The sequence below is a fragment of the Triturus cristatus genome, chromosome 12 (genome assembly GCF_964204655.1).
Source record: "Triturus cristatus chromosome 12, aTriCri1.1, whole genome shotgun sequence".
NCBI lineage: Eukaryota > Metazoa > Chordata > Amphibia > Caudata > Salamandridae > Triturus > Triturus cristatus.
In genome coordinates, this window is record NC_140595.1 from 797,062,858 (window position 1) to 797,077,481 (window position 14,624).

A 14,624-nucleotide genomic window follows, 5' to 3' on the forward strand; every position below is an offset into this window, starting at 1 on the left:
TGCGGTGCTGCGCACACCAAACCATGAGACAATAGGACCCTGCTGTGCTGCGCACACCCATCAGTGACACAATGGGACCCTGCTGTGCCAAGAAAAGCCCACCTCCAGGAGGAGCGGGGGCTTGGCGGTGCGGGAATCACCCGAGTCTACTCTTACCCTCCTTATATAATAAAGCGGACCCGGAAACCTTCGTCTGCAGAGAGAACCACCTTTATTACAATAGCCCGGGCTATGGAACAGAGTCCCAAGCTAGTCAGAGACAAAACCCAGGAGGCTGCTGCTTTACTCACCAGCGAACAAGCCTTATATACATTTTTACTCCACTCTTTTGGCATTCAGTCCATTGTTCAATCAGGGCGGTGTTTGCAGTTGATAACCTGATCAAGGCAGTGTTTGTAGTTGATGACCTGATCAAGGCGGTGTTTGCAGTTGATAACCTGATCAAGGCGATGTTTGTAGTTGAAGACCTGATCAAGGCTTGGCATTCAGATCATTGTTCAATCAGCTTGATCAAGGCTCGGCATTCAGATCATTGTTCGATCAGCTTGATCAAGGCTCGGTCAGTCAGACCATTGTCCAGATAACCTGATCAAGGTGTCAAGGATGTTTACCAAGCAGGAAGCAGAAGATGAAAAACAAGCTTGTTTACACAGGGCGTAGGTGTCTCATGGCTTTCTGTTGATGAATTGGCTAACTGCAAAGAACGGGGGGACTTGGGTATGCAATAGTTTTGAACGTCAGCAGAAATGGAGGCTGTAGGCAGGGTTTTGTCACGAGATGGCAAGGAATGGAGGAATGTAAGGAAATTAATAGAACCTAGTAAACTCATTTTCTTCAGACCCTCCTTTTGCCATTGAGTGGCAAAACATGTTCCTTAGGAAATGTCTATCTGCATTAGGTCGCTAATCTCTTGTTGAAGCATTATCCTTACTAAGTGTCACGTGTACTGACCGGAGAACTTTTAAGGACCTGTGTACACATAGCACAAAGCATAGGCAAGCACTGGATACACAGGCAGCATGAGATGTTGACTGCTAATTCCAAGGCAAGAAAAATGAGGATTCACCCATCCCCATCTGGAAAGGAGGCCCCAAATCCAGCCCATGAGGGGCCAGTCGTCTTGTTGTTGATGAATCTCAGAGGAAGGTTTATGCAGACGTTGGATAGCTTGATAGACTGATGGAGCATTATCAGGTATGTAAATGCAGCAGCTGGAGCTGATCAGTTTACATACACCACCACGGTCAGCAAGGATGATGTCAAGTACCATTCGATGTTGTAGTGTCATCAGGCGGTCCGCCTGAAGCTCCGCGGTGATGTTGCCCAATGCTCCTGCTGTTTCATTAATGGTTGCCTCCATCACTCGTGTAAGGTGTCGTATGTTGCGGTTGTTGACCATAGGACCCAAGAACGGCAGGAAACCTTTGAAGAAGTCCCCCGCCTCCTGTCCTGCAGTGTCATCGGCTTCAATTACTCCCCTAGGCATACGATGGTGGAGGTGGGGATTGGTCAAGTGATGCGTCCTAACCGCAGTAAAGGTAGGGGGAGTAGAAAGGCCAAATAACACACACCTGACCAATTTCCGGGAAGCCAGGTATAAGCAGACTGTCCACAAACAAAATATGTATTTGGAGAAGCGATTAGGAGTGGTGGTGAGGTAATATTCAGTGTACTGACTATTGCGCCGTCACTGACTCCTACCTCCCGGGTCCCCAATCCTTTCAGGCACACCTGGCCATGCGTGCTGATCACATTGAAAGCCTGCAATTTGGTGGGAACTTTGCGTCTGTACCGGAAGCGAGAAAAGATGATTCTACTCGAGGTGTTGAACACAACCATCTCATTGCGTTCAGCACGAGAAATGTTCAAGATGTCGTAGTAGGGCAGAAAGGATTACTGACGTTGCCTGTTCTGTTTCGGGTGAAAGTGTCATAAAAATTGCCAATGATGGAGCTCGTTGTTCCATTGATCGTATATGCATCAGTGAGGAGCATCCTCCAAGCCAGACAGGACCCAAAAACAGAAAATGGATAGATGAAATAGGGGACAGTGTGTGTCATTGAGTGTGGCATGAGCCCACATACCCAACAGTTCGAAGTATTAATCAAAAGCTGATGCTGGTGCAATAATTGTACAAAAGTATTGTTCATGAATTCCAGGCGTCGTGGTAGTTCATGGGGTGACAAGGTGGCGTGGAGATGTTCCGCAGGTGTCGGTGTCATAACCAGAGGAGCTGGGGGAAGAGGTCAGTAACAGAAGCCATCCCACAACCAGCAGGATGAGGAGAGCAAAAAGTATAACTATTGTGGAAAGGAAACATTTATTGTTCAGAACTTTGACATATTTCTTGTGTGCTTCAGATCCTTAGACTGCTGCCATTGTGCTCAGTCTGTTGTCACTAGCGGCTGTCTGCGATTGGTGGTTGCTTCACTGGACTTCCCATTGGTCCAGCATACCAGCACCGGTCTCAGCCGGGATATCGCAGCCCTACAGCCTATTAGACACCAAACAGAGTCAAGGGCCAGCCCCTTTTCTTGGTCTCAAGTTGTAGCGAGTGGAGGAAGGTATGGAGTGGTCTGGAAAAAGAGCTTCTTGTTCCTTCCTCCGATCCTGCAGAGGAGGGATGACTGGACCTCCTAAGATTCGATCAGTTTCGGCTTCCGTAGTGGTGTAATGAAGCTGAGCATCACTGAAAGGGACAAAGGTCGGTACTACTTCTGTGTCGCAATCCGGCAGTCCTTCTTTCACCCATTGGTCATACGGGAGGGGGAGAGGCACCCTTTTACAATGGGTAGCATGTGTCCAGTTCTTTCTCCCTTCGACATTTACAGCAGTGCGGGTGGCCAGAAGAACCTGTCGTGGTGCGGCCAGCGGGGCTCCAGACACTTGGTACGCTGGAAACTTCGGATTACCACCCAGTCACCTGGCTGGATGGTGTAACCCGGGCCTTCGCTCTTGTCGGGAATAGCAGCGTGTACCTGATGATAAAGAGTACGAAAGGAATCAGTTAACTGGTATAGGTAATCTGTCAATACTGGGAACTCAACATCAGACCATTTCTTTGGCCTTGGCACGCCCCTTACATTAGCTGGTCTACCGAATACCAATTCGTAGGGAGATGATCCTATCCTTGAGTGGGCAGTCGTCCTTACTGACAAGAGAGCAAGGGGTAGGGCATCTACCCAGGTAACACCTGTTTCCGCCACTATTTTGGACAATTTTTCGTTTAAGTACGCCATTGTATTTCTCCACCAACCCGGCTGACTGGGGGCAATTAGCAGCATGAAACTTTTGTCTGACACCAAGCCCGGAACACACAAACTGGACCACATTGGCTGTAAAATGTTGGCCATTGTCACTCCAAATCAAACAGGGCAACCCAAACTGTGGAAAGTATTCTTTCAACAAAACTTTAGCCGTTGTAATAGCTGTGCAATCCTTGGTGGGGTAGGCCTCCACCAATCTGCTGAAGGCACAGACCACTACAAGGACATATTTCAAATTCGCACACCGGTCCATGTGGATATAATCCATCTGGATGGCCTCAAAAGGAAACGTAGGAGGGGAGAAGCCACCAGCGGGGGTAACTGTACCTTTTCCTGGATTGTGCATAAGGCAGATCATACATGACTTAACCACTCGGTCAGCATATAGGGGTATTTTTTCATTATACCACGTTGGCTCTAGTAACTTGCATATTCCCTTCGCACTGATATGGGCAGAGCCATGGGCCATAGTGACAACCGGGGGACATGACTGTCTGGTAACATCCGTTGCCTCCCTTCGGATATACGCACCCAACATCCCTCTATCTCTTTCTCTGCCAGATGTTCCTCCCATGTGTGCAGTTCTTTTACAGTGGCATGAGATTGAATCTCGACCACACTCTGACTAGTATTCTCCAACATTCCTCCTTCCACCACCCATCTGGCTGGTCCAGTCACAAACATTCCATCTGATTTACTTAAAGCCGTCTGTCTTGCTGTTTGGTCTGCAAGGGCATTGCCTTCCCATACATCATCAGTCACTTTCTGGTGGGCTTTACATTTAATCGCTGCAACTTTCCTAGGTAATATCAAGGCGTCTAGAAGTCTGTGTATCAGGGGACCATGTTGTATTCTCGTCCCATGTGAGGTGAGAAAATGTCTTTCTTTCCAGAGTTTGCCAAAATTGTGAGCCACCCCAAAGGCGTATTGACTGTCCGTATAGATATTAAGTCATGTTTTTACTGATTTCACAAGCTCGTGTCAAGGCCATTAATTCAGCCACTTTGGCCGATGCCTGTGGAATTTGTGCTGTCTCAACTACCGTAACAAGAGTGGTGTGGGCATATGCAGCAGATGTAGTTGCATCCAATCTTTTAAGACACGAACAATCTATGTATAGTGTTCCCTCAGCGTCTGTTAGGGGGGTGTCTTGTAGGTCCACACAACCCTTTGTTTCTTCTTCAGTCCGTAATATGCAGTCATGAGGGTCAGAATTTTTCCCTTGTGTCTCAGTAGGGAGTAGTGTAGCTGGGTTTAGAATATTACATCTCCTAATGTCAATGTGACTGGCAAAAAGAGTGAGCTCATAACCTGTAAGTCGTGCACTGGTAAGGTGTTGTGTCTTGGTGTTGTTGAGCAAGGTATCTACTGCATGTGGGACCATTAAGGTCAAGGGTGAAGACATAACAATACCTGCGCTCTGGCGGACCATAAGTGCAGCAGCAGCTGCGCGTAAACATCCAGGGAGGGCTCGGGCTACTGGGTCAAGTGTAGCCGAGAAATAAGCACAAGGGCGATGTTTGTCTCCAAAAATCTGTGTTAAGACCGCGCAAGCGCAGCCATGTGTCTCATGGACAAAAAGAAAAAAATTGTTTGCCATAGTCTGGGGTGCCTAACACTGGAGCTGGACATATGGCATCTTGGAGTGTCTGAAAGGCAGCCACATGCTCAGTTGTCCATGGAAAACCTCTTTCTGGCATATCTTTAGTAGTGAGAGCTAAAAGAGGTTTGACAATGGCCGAGAAGTTAGGGATCCAGTGTCTGCAATAGGAAGCGAGGCCTATAAAGGCACGTACTTGTTTTTGTCAAAGGGGGAATAAGAGACACTCGGTCAGTGGTAAGTTGTCTTCCCTCCTTCGAAAGGAGGTGGCCGAGGTAGGTCACCTTCTCTCGACTAAATTGCAATTTGTTCAAGGAAACCTTATGATTGTGGGAGGCAAGGTGGTGAAGTAGACTTACTGTTGCTTGTTCACACAGTGGAGCAGAAGTGGCTGCAATTAATAGATCATCTACATATTGCAACAGAGTGGCTCCTGCTGGGAGCGTCAGGGAGTCCAACTGATTCTTGAGAGCCTGACTATAGATGCTGGGGCTTTCAGTAAAACCTTGGGGGGCGTGGCACAACCAGAAACTCCGCCCTCCAAGGGAGAAACCAAAAAGATGACTACTGTCCGGATGTATGGGAATGCTGAAAAACGCATTCTTTAGGTCAATAACAGAAAAATGAGTGGCAGTCGCTGGGACCATGGTCAAGAGGGCTGTGATATCAGGGACAGCTGGATACTGTGAGACCGTAATTTTGTTGAGAGCCCGCAGATCGATGACAAACCAATAGATTTTGGGGGCTGCGGGAGCCGGATCAATACATTTTTTAAGAACTGGAATAATTGGGCTGTTACACTCATTACCACGTCTCTCCTCAACTACTCCCGTCTTCACGAGATCTGATATTATAGATAATAGGGCAGCCTCACCTTCCTGGGGAAGGCAAAACTGGCGAAGCCGGGGCAGTTGGGCACCTTGCTGGATACGGACAGTATGCGGAGAAATGTCAAAGTCCTACATCAGTGTCAGAAGTAGCCCAAAGTGATGAGGGTAAGGCCTGCAGAACAGGAGGGAGGGGTCCAGAGAGGAACATAGTGGCGGAGGAATCTGGTGATCTGGTAAGGGACACGCCATCAGGACTACAAGAAATGGTAGCATGTAAAGCCTTTAACAAATCCATACCCAGCAAATTTTCACTACATCCAGTCATGAGAATCAAAGGAGCATCCATATGAGCTGGACCGAGATCCAGCGGGAGAGGCTTAGAGACGGGGTTGCTGACAGGGACCCCAGAAAAACCCACGGAGACATTGAGAGAGCCAGAAAGGGGTGCCTCCGGTATCAAGGTGTGCGCAACAGAGGATCTAGTAGCCCTGGTGTCTAGGAGAAGCTTCTTTTTATCCCCTGCAACTGACATCGGGACATAAGGACCTCGCTGATCCACAGGAATTGGCACTTTGCATTACCCCTTTCCTGGCTTTCCTATGGCTGGTAGAAACCTGTCTCATCGGTCTCATCATAATCATCGTTAAAGTAGGTCCTAGTGGCCTCATACCCGTTGTCAAATCTGTTAACTGTACGGGGTCGAACATTAGGATCTGGTGCACGCCTCTGCCTAGGAGGTCCCATATTTTCTTCCCTTTGGGTTCGGGCCTAGTTTTTCCTGACTGAATATTCTGGGCTAATACCGGGCATTCACTAACCCAGTGGCCATAAGCCTTACAGTAGGCACACGGGACCTGCCGAACTGATGGACTTCTGTAAAGGAGACTTAAGGGGGCGCTGGGGCAGCCTCTGGAACTGGTCCGAAGGCAGACCTTAGCCTCTAGCATTTTGTCCCCGGGGTGGATAAGCTTGTTGTAACAAAACTTTCGTTTTAAGGTCCTTGTTCTTCCCAACCTCTTTGTCTTTATCTTCATTCTCTCTATTCTCATGATATTGGCCATGGCAAGGATGCCTGCCATAGTCTGAGCTGACCACGTACTCTCAACCTTCTTAAGGCGGGCCGAGAGATCCAGTAATAAATTAGATACAAATTTATCAATAAACACTGAACCCGAGCCAGGGGCTCTAGGGTCCAATCCACTGTGACTTTTGTACTCCGTTTCGAAGCAGGTGAAAAAAATTAGCAACAGACTCATCCTTACGTTGTTTACATGCATTTATCTTTTCCCAATTAACAGCTATTTCGGGCAAAAGGGTCTTCATGAGATGGCCTGGGAGAGCCAGAATAGCCGGATCAGGCTTAGTCCCTCCCTCTCTGTCATTCTCCATCCTCTCAAAGTCGTTCCAGTCACCATGCAAAGCGGCATTATGGTTGGCATGGCGTATTTTGTCCCATATGTCGGGTGGTACTACTGATCCGAACAATAAGTCAATATCCTCTAAGGTAAGGACAACAGAGGAAACAATCTGACCTAATTCCTGATAGTAAAGAGCCGGATTCTTACGGGGTTCTGATAATTGGGATTTCAATTGCAGAACATCCGCTCTTTTCCATGGGACATGCACCCACATCCTACACCAGTGGGCTGGGGCTGCTCCAACACCCTGGTTATTGGTGAGCACTGCAGGGATAAAGACGGGAGCTGTCTCTCTCATAGGCATAGCTTTGTCATTCGGAGATGGCGGAAAAGCAGTTGTGTCTCTGAACGCAATCATGGTAACAAGGGCTTCATGCATATCATCTCCCTGAACATGACTCTTGGCAATAGTTAGTTTTAAATCAATCAATCCCCGGGGAGTATCTATGAACAATGCTTTGTATCTTTTCATTATAAGTGTGCACATATACTCTGCCATGTCTGTTTGTTGTATGACCGTCCATTGTCTAAACGTCGACCAGATATCTCTAACGCCATAAATATTACCATTATTTACCCAAAATGCACATTGTTTTGTATAGTGTCCCTTTCACTACCCCCAGCGAGTTCAGCATACCTCAAAGACTCCTTTCTAGGGGTACAGAAGAATCCAAACAGGGTATTGGGCATAAGAGAGGACCATCTCGTTCGGTCCGGAGTGGCATAAGGGTCACCAACCGGGTTACCAATAGACTGATTATCAAGCAGACAGGAATGTATGGTCGGGGTTGGGTCAATCGGTGGGGCGGTATGAACTGTTGGAGGGAGGGGTGCTGGCAGGATGACGGGAGTCAAAGGATCAGGCAGTGGTACAATGGGTGGGGCAGCCTGAACCACCACTGGTGGGGGTGGGGCGTTAGGAACATTTTGAGGAAGAGCGGGATACATAGGGGCTGGAGCATAGGCAGGAGGTGGACCTTCAAGAATAGCATTCAACGACGAGTCTCCCTCTTCTCCTTCAACCTCAAGGTCCCTGGGAGAACGAGTGGGGTAACATTTTGTCGCCTTAGCCCTATGATGCCTATCTGCCATTTCAACCCCTTCCTGAACCTTATTTTCTAAATGCGCTATCGCATGATCAACCATAGACATCCTCTCTTTTAATTCAGCGCTTGCTTTTTTCTCATTCTTGATCTATTTCTTTCCTCCACAACGCGGTGGCGTCAAACATGGTTTGATGAGACCGTTTGCGGAGCAGCTGCTCCTCCAGGCTCGAAAGGGCCTGGAGATCAAAGGAGCCAAACTGTGGCCACTGTAATTCAACATTGCTTCGTTTTGTATATTTTACCCATAAGGAAGAAAACATGATAGCAGATGGCCCATATTTAACATGCATCTCATAACTTGGAGTTCCTTCTGGAGGAAGTGGGCAGGCTGCCTCCAGAAGGGGGGAGTCTGTACATACGCAACAACATAACTTTCGGAACTTACTACTGACTGGCATATTTTTACTTCAAGCAGACAACAGTGGGAGAAAAACACTCACCTCACTGGCTTTGCTTTTGCAAGAGTCAATACAGACAGAAAACAGAGCACAAGTGGTGGATGATCAGTCCACCCTTACCCGAAAATGTTGTTCTCTTCTGCAGACCTAGGCACGAGTCAAGATCCAGACAGAGACCGCACTAAAGGGGACACCAGCGGGACGCAGTCAGGTGGCCCAGACCGGATGGGGAAGACCGTGTGCAAGACTTATGGTCTACCGGACTCAAAATGGTCCCTCGGGTAGGGTACCTCCGTCGGACTTCCACCACGGGCCCCCTCACGCCCACCCGGCCAGACCTACGTCTCCGTGGTGTCCCTGTTCAGGCTCCATTTGTAGAACCAAGAAAAGCTCACCTCAAGGAGGAGTGGGGGCTTGGCGGTGCGGGAATCACCCGAGTCTACTCTTACCCTCCTTATATAATAAAGCAGACCCGGAAACCTTCGTCTGCAGAGAGAACCACCTTTATTACAATAGCCCGGGCTATGGAACAGAGTCCCAAGCTAGTCAGAGACAAAACCCAGGAGGCTGCTGCTTTACTCCACAGCGAACAAGCCTTATATACATTTTTGCTCCACTCTTTTGGCATTCAGTCCATTGTTCAATCAGGGCGGTGTTTGCAGTTGATAACCTGATCAAGGCGGTGTTTGTAGTTGATGACCTGATCAAGGCGATGTTTGTAGTTGATGACCTGATCAAGGCGGTGTTTGTAGTTGATGACCTGATCAAGGCTCGGCATTCAGACCATTGTTCAATCAGCTTGATCAAGGCTCGGTCAGTCAGACCATTGTCCAGATAACCTGATCAAGGTGTCAAGGATGTTTACCAAGCAGGAAGCAGAAGATGAAAAACAAGCTTGTTTACACAGTGCGTAGGTGTCTCATGGCTTTCTGTTGATGAATTGGCTAACTGCAAAGAACAGGGGAACTTGGGTATGCGATAGTTTTGAACGTCAGCAGAAATGGAGGCTGTAGGCAGGGTTTTGTCACGAGATGGCAAGGAATGGAGGAATGTAAGGAAATTTATAGAACCTAGTGAAAACTCATTTTCTTCAACAGAATCAGTCCTACTAGAGGTTACCGATAACATCAGGAGGACCCTAGATGGGGGTCATTCAACTATCTTGGTGTTGTTGGATCTCTCCGCCGCGTTCGACACGATATCTCACCAAATATTGCTCAGGAGGTTGGAAGAGATTGGACTTAGAGATCTGGCCCGCCAATGGATGACGAGCTTTTTGTCTTCTCACACGCAGGCTGTCACTTTTGGGCCGTATCGTTCAGCACCTACAGAACTGACCAACGGTGTACCACAGGGCTCGTGTCTGAGCCCGACTTTGTTTAATATCTATGTGGCCCCCTTGGCCACTCTGTCAAGGAGAGGTGGGTTTATCCCCATCTCCTATGCTGACGATTCTCCGCTGCTCCTTCCTTTTGCAGAGTACACTTCATCAGTGCAGGAAGCATTCTCATCAGGAATGAGAATAGTTTCTCAGTGGATGAGGAGTACTTTTCTTCAATGTAACGTCGGAAAGACGGAGATTATGTTTTTCGGGGGCGCGCAGTTACTTTGGAACCCCCAGCTGGTGGCCAACAGACCTAGGTACCTCTCCCTCTTTAAAGACCTGCGTAAAAAATCTTGGCGTTCGTATTGATCAGACCCTCACAATGAAGGAACATGCCGCTCAGACAGTTGGCCTCTGTTTCCAAGCGTTGGGCCTGTTACGCCGTATTTTCCCTATGCTTCCTGATTCGACCCGGAAAACTGTGACACGGGCTCTTGTCTTAAGCCGCTTGGATTACTGCAATGGACTGTTGGCTTCTGCCAATGAGGCCGTTTTTGACAGACTGCAGGTTGTCCAGAACACTGCGGCACGCCTGATTGTCAATGCTCCACCAAGGACTGCTTCCCGCCCTTTGCTTTATAAGCTACATTGGCTCCCCATACGGGAGCGGGTGAAGTTCAAGGTTTGCTGTATAGTTCACAAGGCTTTAGTGAAATCTGGCCCTCTTTACCTCAAGGGATAAATTTACTTTTTATAAGCCCCGGAGGACCTTGCGTTCTGAATCCAAATTTTTACTTGACGTCCCGAGAATTAAGAGTCCGCTCGGGGGGTCAAGTCTCTCTCTTATTTGGGCCCTCGTTTTTGGAATTCTCTCCCCTTACAGTTGCGGCAGTGTACGGATCATCTACTCTTTAGGAAACAGCTTAAGACTTTCCTTTTCTGTTTCTAATCCAGAATTGGACTACCCTCTTAAATTGTTCGCCCCAGCGCGGAGATAGTCCTTCGGGGGTCGATTCTGGCGCTTACTAAAAAAATAAATGGGACTCTGTTGTGCTGCGCACACCCATCACCTACACAATGGGACCCTGTGGTGCTGCGCACACCCATCACCTACACAATCGGGACCCTGTGGTGCTGCGCACACCCATCACCTACACAATGGGACCCTGTGGTGCTGCGCACACCCATCACCTACACAATGGGACGTGTCTCTCTAGAACTGGACTTCAGCTTTACAGAGTTGTTTAGACATTAAACTATATATTTAATGGATTGCAAATTAAGTCCCGGTTCAATTCTATTAAGACTAATAACAATTTTTAATAAATGCACAACTATCCTACCAGAAAAAGACTATTGTATCAGACTTTACAGGAAGCCTTTAGTTTATCTTTAAAAGTATTTGGTATTTTCCAAAGTATCAGCCCGTCCTCTGCTTTTAACAAGATAAACTATTCCAATTGTCCCTTTGAGGGTCTTGTATTCATTCCACTGCAGGTCTCCGTCCATCTTTAGTTAGTGATCCAAATATAAGACATTTCTCAGTACATTCTCATGCATGAAGCATACGACACGTGGTCACATATCTCCCCACTCCATGCCTTTCGGCTGCCCACTCCCATCATATCTCCCCACTCTATGCCTTCCGGCTGCCCACTCCATGCCTTTCGGCTGCCCACTCCCATCATATCTCCCCACTCCATGCCTTTCGGCTGCCCACTCCCATCATATCTCCCCACTCCATGCCTTTCGGCTGCCCACTCCATGCCTTTCGGCTGCCCACTCCCATCATATCTCCCCACTCCATGCCTTTCGGCTGCCCACTCCCATCATATCTCCCCACTCCATGCCTTTCGGCTGCCCACTCTCGAAACTCCAAAGCACCTTTGTGATCTGAGCTCCACTTTGGGTGAAAGAAAAGGCAGATATTTGTTGTATGATGGACTGGGTTCTGCCTCCCTTATCTCAAACCTCAGAAGGAGAGGGGGGAGTGAGGAGGGGGAGAATATGGCCAAGGAAATGGACAACTGGAAACACTTCAATCGGAGAACCGTTGGGGACAGGATTTCCAAGAACTATATATTTTATTTTAAGTTTGCTCAGCAAAAGGCTTAATTAGTTTTTCTGCAACTCATTTAATACTTGATAACCTCAATTAAGAGATTGTATCAAACAAAACCTCAGTAGGTCCTTAAACGTGTAATATCCCACATTTATCAAACATCATTTACTCGTTCAAATGGAGCCAAACGTTTCCACCTCTGTTGGCTTTAAAGAAGTACCTTCAAGTTGTGTTTTTTCCTCCGAAGGCTCAAGGTTGAATCAAGTAGTTTCACTTTCATTTTGTCGTGAAAGCTTAAATGAATATTACATTTCAGGAGCGTCAAAGCATGCTCACTCTCTCCAGTCCCAGTTGGCATCAGCTGCTCTGCTGCGTCCTAGTCAGCAATCTCAAATGGGAGAGTAAAGTATTCTATTAATACAAACTCTTTTTAAGGGGCTTAATTCATGTTTCCACAGCTTCTCTGACCGCTGCAGTACAGGTGTGATCTACTGGTGTTGAATTGACTGGTGTCCCTGTCTGACTTTTACACACACACAATGTATACCAATGGCCTGGAGTTTGTCCATATTATAAATTCGACCATTTGGTTTGAAATAGATGCTGTAAAGATGTTTTATGTGCAGGAAGCGGATAGTTCTTTGCATGGAGTCGGGCTGTCGTGTGACTGCCTATAGGGGTCAATTCAACCTAGGGGTGCAAAAAGCAGGCCTTTCTTTTTCAAAACAAAATGTACTTGCTAAGCAGATACAATACTTTCTATTCCACATTCACACGTCATTCATTTGAGTGTTTTTTAACGTATGCTGGTCTTTGTTAATAGTGCAATGACGTCTGCCCATGGAAGCGCTCACGTGTTTGTGTCACTCTGTCATTTCTTTACCATAGAATTCTATCTGGCAGCATGGAGACCTGTATAGCTGAACCGCTGTGAGCCACTGCACATCATTGAATGAATAGATCGGTTCCGTGGTATTAGTCTCTTGTGCGCGCTCACGTGGCCAGTATAGGGCCACAGCCCTCTGCAGATGTTTACACTCCGCCAATCACTTTATATTGTGGTTTTAGTGGTGCGGCAGTGCTGTTCCTTCCTGCACACACAGCCAACACGGGTCTCTCCGCAGTGTCAGCAGCTACTCCAGGGCCTGCAGCGGGTTCACAGCAGAGGCCCACTATAGGGTCCCCACTGCAGAGCTCTTAACACACTGCGCACCAGAAGTGCTGGCTTTGCCAATGCTTGTTTTGGATTCACACTACAAAAAATAAAGTGCACGCTTTAGAAAAAATAACCGATCGAAGGCATATTGAGATCCAGAAAAAATGCCTATCATGCAATCTTTTTTAGAATATATTCATTCCTTTTCTTCGATTTGCTGAAAGAACGATGGGATGTCGAGAGCTCCATTAAAGGCGATGGAGCGGCTCGGGGCCTATAATGGCTGGTAGAGGCCTTCAGCACCAACATTCCAATGCATGTCTTTCTGTTTCTCCTTTTTACTTCAGAAGAGTTTCCCCTCAGTGGGTGAAGTATTCTGACAACACTACAACTCTTCTGTTGAAGACTGTACCAGTTGGTATGCTTGGGGTAAGGGCCTTTAACAGCTGGTATAGCCTTCGGCCGCGGGCAGTAGTGCAGCTCTTGCGTGTCGTGTGAAATGTACTAGGAGCCTGAACAAGGGTTAGGCAGAGAAGAGGAACCCAAACTGTGGCCAGTTTAACCCGGGTTGGGGGGGGGGGGGGGGGGGTGCGCAGATGTGTCTGAAGCTTCTCATCGTCGTTTCAAATGTCTACCTCCAATAAACATCTGGGCATACCCTGCAAACTTAGGGCAAACAAAGCAAACACCAGGAGTTGATGGACGGAGTGCTGAAACTTTTCAGATACTCACCCCCAGTCACAAATCTGGGTTTAATCCCTCGTTCTTTTGCTCGCTATGCCACTCCAGTCTGGACCCTGTGCCATATGCAAATCAGTCTTGACCCTGTTCCTCATGAGAACAGTCCAGCCCGAACTACCAGGCCAGGTCGATGCACCCTGCAGGTCCAGCCACGAACAAGGACAATGGTGGAGTGCAAGGAGGGAAAGATGTCCGAAAGGAGGAGAAGCCATTCATGATTCCCCATCTGGTACAGGCTAGGCTCCACCCAGACTGCACCCCCTGCTCCTCCCCCGCGACCCCCCAGAGAGGAGCAGAGACTGTTGTCACTTGCATTGAATGCATCATGGAGACCCCACCCTGCAAGAAGAGCAGTTCGTGCTTTGAGCTCCCCCCCTTCCTTCTAGAGGGTTCTATCTTCTTCAGGGTTAAGTTGACTCTTGAGACTATAGCTCCTTGACGCCTTGGGACATTTGTTGCGCTTTATAAATCCTGCTCAGATTCGAGGGCGCAGGCTGGCCACCGAGAGGGGTCGGAAAATTGCTGAACAATAACGGACCCCTTCCGATATCCCCCATAGTATTGATTTTCCTGTGAACAGTAAACTACTTTCGCTTCAGAGTTGGGGCTCTGCTGGACGATGACCTATTGCCCCGGATTGAATTGTTTGAGCTCGGAGTCTCTCCCCCCACATTATCTCCCTGAGTGAGCCCAGGACTGCTTGCGTCTCTAGCCTGAAGTTCC

At 47.9% G+C, this 14,624-nt stretch overlaps 1 protein-coding gene across 10 annotated transcripts in view; it reads left to right on the top strand.

Moving 5' to 3' along the window:
• The window catches only part of DLG4 (discs large MAGUK scaffold protein 4), an 863,469-nt gene that overhangs the window by 723,700 nt on the left and 125,145 nt on the right, over nt 1-14,624 (top strand). The gene's annotated exons all lie outside the window — the stretch shown is intronic.